General features: G+C 39.8%; 1 pseudogene; it reads right to left on the minus strand.

Moving 5' to 3' along the window:
- Nucleotides 1-6,756: 6,756 nt before the first annotated feature.
- Nucleotides 6,757-8,269, minus strand: LOC140596711 (procathepsin L pseudogene; annotated as a pseudogene).
- Nucleotides 8,270-9,281: the final 1,012 nt, after the last annotated feature.

Raw genomic sequence — 9,281 nt, forward strand, 5'->3', positions numbered from 1 at the left:
AACAAAAGACAAGGAGGGGTATCCTCTGGTTCTATATACCATAAGTCCCTCAACTTCCCTGGGGCTTTCCAGTGCTGCTAGGCCAAAAACTTGCTCTTCCCCTGTCCTTCCAGCTGGTCTTGTGGGGGAGGGGCTGCTGTGCTGACTCTCAGGTGTGTGCATGGCTCAGTGGGAGCTGTTTACCCCCTGAGGCCCCAGTTCCCTGGTGGCCCCACTCTGTCCCAGGCACAGGGTGACACCAGGAGGAACAACCACACTGGTGCGGCCACCCTTCTAGCTCTGGAGTCAGCTCTCCCAGTAACTCCCACGGCTACTGGTCTGCACTCGCCTGGATGCTCCCAGGAGCAGGGGGTGCTGATCTGCACAGCCTGGGGGTGCCTGGCAGCAGGAGGGTCCTTGCTATCCTCTGCCCTCCCTGCCTCTGCCTGTCCCAGAAGGAGCACAGGATCCTGGGCTGTGTCTGCTTTGTCCCCTGGGACCCCGGGCCTGTTCTGCTGGAATTGCACTCCTGGGGCCCGGGCTCCCGAAGGTAGCAGGGTGCAGCCTCCTGCAGCCAGAGACGCTGCCTGAGCTTCTCCCGAGGTCCCGCCGGGTGCGTGCTCCAGCCCTTCACAGAGCTCAACCCGTGGTCTTTGGTGCACTCTCTCCCAGGTGCCCTCCTCTCCTAGTGACCCCGGGGAGTTGGAGGTGCCATTGCCCCTCCTGTGGTTCTGCCCGGTTTCCCTGTTGAGCGCCTTCCCCTCTGGAAAGAATTCGGTTCAGATTTTTAAACTTCCTGCTTCTCCAGGCTGGGCTTTCCTGTCCTGGAGGCTTTTGCTGCCTGGCCTTAGCCCGGCTCCTTGTGGGGCCCCTCCGCCACTGGAATCTTTTTTATTTTTTCTTCCCTCGGCTTCCTACCTTGTTAGAAGTGCAAACTCTTCTCTCTGTAGCATTCCAGCTATTCTCTCTTTAAATCTTAGGTAGAATTCATAGGGTTTCAGGATGATTTGAAAGTTATCTAGGTAAGTCGGGTGAGCGCAGGTGACTTGGGGACCCTACTCCCATTTTTCCCCACCCCCCCCTTATCCATGTACTTAAACTTATTCAACAGGTGTTCCCCAAATCTGAAAACTCAAAAATGAAGTAGGAAAACAAAACAAAACGTCTCAATGAGAATTTCTTAAACTTCAGTAATTGGTAGAGAAATTCCTATGTCATTACTTTGGGATGGTGAAACTTAAAGTCTTGGGTAATTCAGCTTATATGCATCTTATTAAGAAGCATTTACCTGTAATTTATTTTTAAATTATTTTTACATAGAAAATCTGAACACTAGGGAGGAATATATATCGCTGCCTATAAATACATGTGCACATATATATCTACATTTTAGTGGACTATATTTTTAAAACATATATTTGGATTATTTTTGGAAAACTTTCTTAACAGTTTTTATAGGCTTAAAGAACAGACTCAACTTAGGTTTTTAACTAGAAATCTCTAGTTGTATAAAAACCTGTATATGCGGTTTGGCATAGTTTTCAGCTGCAAGTTTTGAGCAGTTTGTTGCTGGGTCAGAAAGAAATCTTTCTTGCTTGGTTTGCAGACTGTGTGTTCACCCCTCTGAGACCAAGGCCAGGAGGTTGTGACCCCTCAGAGATGGAGCACAGGTTAGAGGTCACCACTCAGAGGCGGAGCCTGGCCTGGAGTTTACACCAGCAAAGTACCATCACTGAAGAACTACTGAAAGTGACTGTCTCCCTAGAAATGTTTAAAATGAAAGAGTGAATGAATATGTGTGTGTGTGTGTGTGTGTGTGTGTGTGTATATATACATATATATATATATATGTATGTATATATATATATATATAGGCAGGGGCAGACAAAATATCACCTAGAGTTCCATCTTGTAGAGGGAGCTGTTAAACTCTCATAAGATTTCATTTTTTCTTATCTGTCTTAAACATGTATTATCAAATACGTGATCATTTTATATGTGAAATTTTAGTTATTTAATTAACTTTAAATTATAATTGTTTCCCAAGTCATTATCTACCCAAAAATTTTCCAGGAACAGAGTCCTAATAATTATTAAGGACTCTGTGTTCATTAACATACTTACAGAATGTGTATAGGTACGCAGCATTGTTATCAGTTCTGAGCATGTTGTATTGGAAAAATTCTGGACAGGGAGGTTATCAGGAGACTCAAGTTCTGATATTGACTGTCAATAAACTAATAGGTTCTATATGCTTACATCTAAGGGCTGACGAAAAGGGCTACTATGAAAAATCATGGCTACTTAGGGTAAGCTAAGATAGTACAGGAATTATCTGGAGTAGATTCTACTAATATGTACCAAAGTCCAGTGTTTTCCTGCATAGCCATCTCTGTTACTTAGAAATTCTGTATTATGTAGTTATATTTGGTTAACACCTATTCTCTTCTTTTTTCTTCTTCCTTTAACCATTAATCCATTTTCCCAAACAACCGTGGACTCATCTAATCGTTCTTTTAGACATTAAAAACAAAAATTGTCTATTGTCTTATAAATTCCAGGCATGTGTATTAGGTTCTAGGAATAAAGGGGTGACCAAATGAGAAAGGTTCTCGCCTTTTTGAATTTTACACTCCATGATGAGGGAGAAGCCACAGATAATTATTCTATGGAAGATGTACTGAATTGGATTAAAAGTGCATGAAAACACACCAGTTAGAAGTTTGTTCAGAACGACGTTGCTCGCTCATGTATGCCTGTTCTCTGGCATAATTATAAGCAGTGCCCTTTCACTCTAAAAAATGCTTCATTTTAGGTAATAGATGATAAAGCCTCTGTATGTATCAAAATTTACAAGGTAGCAGCTGCCCACCCCAACCTTTATTTTACAAATAAAGAAAATGAAATTCTGATTGGTGTGGTAACTTTACTATGATGACATAGCTAATTAATGATAGAAATACACAGCTTCATAGGACAGAAAAAATGATACAAGCCATCCATGAGTGACAGTTCACCATAGATCTGTGATCTTAGAAATTAACCTAATGCTCTAAGCCACACAGTCATGAATATGTGAATTCTGATATCGTCCTGTGCTGTGGCAGTTAAAAGAGAGCATATTCTTGAAAGTCCTAGAACAATAGATTGAAAAATATCCTCAATGTTAGCCCCTCTGCCAGCAGAGAAAATACTCTTACCCCACTAGAGCATTTATAGAATAAGAGATCTCTCACAGGTACTTTTTTAATATTTATTTTTTATTGAAGTTTCTTTTGCCAACATATACTATAATACCCAGTGCTGATCCCATCAAGTGCCTTCCTCAATGCTTGACACCCAGTGACCCCAACCCCCTACTCATCTCCGCTTCTGCATTACTTTGTTCATTTCCCAGAGTTAGGATTCTCTCAAGGTTTGTCTCCCTCTCTATTTTTTCCTACTCAGTTTCCCTCCTTTCCCTTATAATCCCTTTCACTATTTCTTATATTCCCCATATGAGTGAAACCATATAATGATTGTCCTTCTCCAATTGACTTACTTCACTCAGCATAATACCCTCTCATCCACGTCGAAGCAAATGGTAGGTATTTGTCCATTCTAATGGCTGAGTAATATTCCATTATTCCACACACATTATATATATATCACATATTATATATCTATCTATCTATCACATATTAGATATATATATATCACATCTTCTCTATCCATTTATATGTCAGTGGACATCATGGCTCATGCCAGTTTAGCTGTTGTGGACATTGATGCTATAAACATTGGGGAGCAGGTGTCTCAGCTTTTCACTGCATCTGTATCTTTGGGGTAACTCCCCAGCAGGGCAATTGCGGAGTCGTAGGGTAGCTCTATTTTTAACTCTTTGAGGAACCTCCACACTGTTTTTCAGAGTAGCTGAACCAGTTCACATTCCCACCAAGTTCCCAACAGTTCCCCTGTCTCCACATCCTCTCCAACATTTGCTGTTTTCTATCTTCTTAATCTTCTTAATCTTAATCTTCTTAATCTTCTTAATCTTCTCACTGGTGTGAGGTGGTATCTCACTGTGGTTTTGATTTGTATTTCCCTGATGGCCAGTGATGCAGAGCATTTTCCCATGTGCTTATTGGCCATGTGTAGGTCTTCTTTGGTGAAATGTCTATTTATGTCTTTTGCCCATTTCATAATTGGATTGTTTGTTTCTTTGCTGTTGAGTTTAATAAGTTTTTTTTATAGATCTCGGATAGTAGCCCTTTATCTGATAGGTCACTTGCAAATATCTTCTCCCATTCTGTAGGTTGTCTTTTATTTTGTTGACTGTTTCTTTTGCTGTGCAGAAGCTTTTTATCTTGATTAAGTCTCAATAGTTCATTTTTGCTTTTGTTTCCTTTGCCTTCATAGATTTATCTTGCAAGAAGTTGCTGTGGCCAAGTTAAAAAAGGGTGTTGCCTGTGTTATCCTCTAGGATTTTGAGGAATTCTCACCTCACATTTAGATCTTTCATCCATTTTAAGTTTATCTTTGTGTATGGTGTAAAAGCATTGTCTAGTTTCATTCTTCTGCACATGGCTGTCCAATTTTCCCAGCACCATTTATTGAAGAGTCTGTCCTTTTTCCTGTGGATATTCTTTCTGGTTTTGTCGAATATTGACCATAGAGTTGAGGGCCCATTTCTAGGTTCTCTCTTCTGTTCCATTGACCTATGTGTCTGTTTTTGTGCCAATGCTACACTGTCTTGAGGATCACAGATTTGTAGTACAGCTTGAAATCCAGCATTGTGATGCCCCTGGCTCTGGTTTTCTTTTTCAATATTCCCTTTGCTGATTCCATACAAATCTTAAGATGATTTTTTCCAACTCTCTGAAGAAAGTCCATAGTATTTTGATAGGGATTGCATTGAATGTGTAAATTTCCCTGGGTAGCATAGACATTTTCACAGTATTAATTCTTCCAATCCGTGAGCATGGAATATTTTTCCATCCCTTTGTGTCTTCCTCAAAATCTTTCAGAAGTGTTCTGTAGTTTTTAGGGCATAAATCCCTTACCACTTTGGTTAGGTTTATTCCTAGGTATCTTATGGTTTTGGGTGCCATTGTAAATGGGATTGACTCCTTGATGTCTCTTTTTTCAGTCTCATTTTAGTTTATAGGAATTCCACTGATTACTATGCATTGATTTTGACTCCTGCCGCATGGCTGAATTGCTGTATGAGTCCTAGCAATCTTGGGGTGGTGTCTTTTGGGTTTTCTACACACAGTAACGTGTCATGTGCAAAGAGGGAGAGTTTGCCTTCCTCTGCCAGTTTAAATGCCTTTTATTTCTTTTTGTTGTCTGATTCCTGAGGCTAGGACTTCTAGTACTATGTTGAATAGCAATGGCGAGAGTGGACATCCCTGTCATGTTCCTGATCTTAGGGGAAAGGCTCTCAGTTTTTCTCCATGGAGAATGATATTTGCTGTGGGCTTTTCATAGATGGCTTTTGAGATGCTGAGGAATGTTCCTTCTATCCCTACACTGTGAAGAGTTTTGATCAGGAATGGATGCTGTATTTTGTCAAATGCTTTCTCTGCATCTATTGAGAGGATCCTATGGTTCTTGTTTTTTTCTCTTGTTGATGTGATCTATCACATTGATTGTTTTATGAGTGTTAAACCAACCTTGCATCTCAGGGATAAATCCCACTTGGTCATGGTGAATAATCCTCTTAATGTACTGTTGGATCCTATTGGCTAGTATCTTGTTGAGAAATTTTGCATCCATGTTCATCAGGGATATTGTTCTATAATTGTCCTTTTTGGTGGGGTCTTTGGTTTTGGAATCAAGGTGATGCTGGCCTGTTAGAACAAATTTTGAAGTATTCCATCCCTTTTTATCCTTCAGAACAGCTTTAGTAGAATATTATTTCCTCTTTAAACATTTGATAGAATTCCCCTCAGAAGCCATCTGGCCCTGGAATTTTGCGTCGTGGCAGGTTTTTGATAACTGCTTCAATTTCCTTGTTGGTTATTGGCCTTTCAGGTTTTCTATTTCGTTTTGTTCTAGTTTTGGTCATTTGTGATTTTTCCAGAAATGCATCCATTTCTTCTAGATTGCCTAATTTATTGGCTTATAGCTGCTCATAAAATGTTTTTTAAAATCATTTGTATTTCCTTGGTATGGTTCTGATCCCTCCTCTTTCATTTGTGATTTTATTACCTTGAGGGTTTTTTTTTTCTCTTTAATAAGGCTGGCTAAGGGTTTATCTATCTTATTAATTCTTTCAAAGAACCAACTCCTGTTCTTCTTTTTTTATCTGTTCTGCAGTTCTTCTGGTCTCTGTTTCATTGAGTTCTGCTTGAATCTTTATTATCTCCCCTCTTCTGCTTGGTGTAGGCTTTATGTGCTGTTCTTTCTCCAGTTCATTTAGGTGCAAGTTTAGCTTGTGTATTTGAGTTATTTCCAGTTTTTTGAAGGAGACTTGTATTGAGATGTATTTCCTTCTTGGGACCTCTTTGCTGTATCCCAGATTTTTTGAATGGTTGTATCTGCATTTTCATTAGTTTCCCTGAATCCATAGATTCTTCTCTAATTTCCTGGTTGACCCATTCATCTTTTAGTAGGATGCTCTTTAACCTCCATGTGTTTGAATTTCTTCCAAATTTCTTCTTATGACTGAGTTCTAGTTTCAAAGCATTGTGGTCTGAAAATATGCAGGGGGGCAATCCTATCTTTTGGTATCGGTTGAGACCTCATTTGTGACCTAGTGTGTGGTCTATTCTGGAGAAAGTTCCATGTGCACTTGGGAGGAATGTGTATTCAGTTGTGTTCAGTTAGAAAGCTCTGTAAACATCTGTGAAATCCATCTGGTCCAGTGTATAATTTAAGGCCCTTGTTTCTTTGGTGATGTCATGCTTAGAAGATCTGATATTTACTGACAAGGACTGTGTTGAAGTCTCCTACTATTAGTGTATTATTTTATTTTTTTCTTCCTCTACTTATTGAATTAAAATTTATTTCAAAAGGTAAAGTTTATATATCCTTTGAATAAATAAGAAGTCAAAAATTTTAGAATTAAGTAATAAGTCTTCAACATTATAAAGCCATATATAGCAGTAATTAAAGTAGTGGTAATGTCACAGAAAATGATAAAAATGTCACAGAATTCAAATCACAACTTGGATTCTCAATGATTCAAGTGTCTTATCTTACACAATAAGAGTTTGGTCAATTTTAAGATAAACTTCCTCCAGATATGCTGTCCTCAAGTCCTCTAATCTTGTGGTCCATCAGCTCACACAATGGGATAGTTGGTTGCTGTGGCAATTCTACAATGGTTGTTCTGGTCTTAGGCCATTTTTATATAGCCATTCCAGCCCCATTCTGGACCCCAACTGTTCTTGATAATCCAAAATTTATTATTTGAGTCTGTTCCTACAAAGCCATAGCCAGCCACCCGAACACCATGATCTAGATCTTTGCAGCTGCAGTCTGGATCAAATTAAATGCCTGCTTTGTAGAACTGGAAATGCCTGCATCAGTAGCAACAGAGATGGGCCCTAGAGTTGCCACTGCCTTCATTAGGGTCTTTTCCCATTGAGGGAGGTCCATGAAGCCAGTGTCATTGGCAGCAGAACACTCAGTCTTGTAGTTACAGGTCTCTATGTCCTTTCCAAGATATGGATAAGATTCCTCTGAATCCAGGCCTCCATTGTCTTTAACATGATGAAAGGTGTTATCCATCAGGCCACCACTGCAGCCCTCATTGCCTTGAGCCTTAGAGCAGTCCACCAGGTTCTGCTCACTCAGTGGCACAAGTTTGCCTGTTTTCCGGAACATCTGTCTTTTGAGGGCACCAGTTGCACTAAAAGTCCAACAAGAACCACACTGACTCTGATTCTGCACAGGAGTTACGTAGCCTTTCTCTCTCCAGTCCACAGATTTGGGGATCTCAGCAAAGATAGGTTCTTGGAACACTTTCCCTTTCTTGTGCTTCTGGTTTTGAAAGTCATTCATCACCTGCCTGAATTCTTCATTGGTCATGTCACCAAAGGTATTCATCGCCATTGTGAAGCCATGTTTCCCTTGGCTATATTCTCAATTATGCAGTTCAATCATTTTCATATTCTCCCACACTGCTCTCCTCTATCCTTCTTCATTCATGCCATATAATCTGTGCATTGCCTTCCACTGGTACCATTATGCATTTAAGCTTTCATCGAGTTTTGGAGCTGCTGAGGCTATTCACAAGCAAAGGGCAGTCAAGAAGAGTGAACAATTCATGTTTCAAAAACCTGCGGCATCCACAGCTGCGCAGGTGCACCCCACGGATCGCCAAGGCCCATGAGTCTAGTGTATTATTTTCTAAGTATCTCTTTACTTTGGTTATTAATTGATATACTTGGCATTATTAATTGATATACTTGGCATCTCCCACATTAAGAGCATACATATTCATGATTGGTAGGTCTTCTTGCTGGATTGATCCTTTAAGTATGATATAGTGTCTGTCTTCATCTCTTACTACAGTCTTTGGGATAAACTTTAATTGATCTGATTTGAGGATTGCTACCCCAGCTTTCCTTTGAGGAGCATCTGAATGGTAGATGGTTTCCACTCCTTCATTTACAGGCTGGAAGTGTCCTTAGGTCTAAAATGAGTCTTTTGTAAGACAGAAAATAGATGGGACTTTCTTTTTTATCCAGTCTGATACCCTGTGTCTTTTGATGGGATCATTTAGCCCATTCACATTCAGAGTAACTATTGAAAGATATGAATTTATAGTGTTATCGTAATACCTATTCTGTCCCTGTTTTTGTGGATTATTTCCTTGAGCTCCCTCTTTCTTTTACAGGGTCCCCTTTAATATTTATTGTAGAGATGGTTTGGTGGTCACATAGTCTTTCAGTTTCTGCCTATTCTGGAAGCTCTTTTTCTCTCCAATTCTGAATGAAAGTCTTCTTATTTAGGACCCTGAATATATCCTGCCAGCCCTTTCTGGCCTGACCGGTCTCTGTGGAGAGGTCTGCTGTTAATCTGGTATTTCTCCCCATATAAATTAAGAATCTCTTGTCTCATGCTGCATTAAGAACTTTCTCTTAAATGTTTGGGAAAAATCAGAAAGGGAGACATGACATAAGAACTCCTAACTCTAAAATAAATTTATTATCAAAAAAAGAATTTTCTCTTAATCTTTGAAATTTGCAAGCTTCACTATTAAATGTGAGGTGTTGAATGGTTTGTATTGATTGGGGTGGGGGGAATCTCTAACTCTTGGATCTGAATGCTTGTTTCCCTCCCCAAATTAGGGAAGTTCTCAACTATGGTTT

This window comes from Vulpes vulpes, unplaced genomic scaffold, assembly GCF_048418805.1.
Source record: "Vulpes vulpes isolate BD-2025 unplaced genomic scaffold, VulVul3 Bu000000673, whole genome shotgun sequence".
NCBI lineage: Eukaryota > Metazoa > Chordata > Mammalia > Carnivora > Canidae > Vulpes > Vulpes vulpes.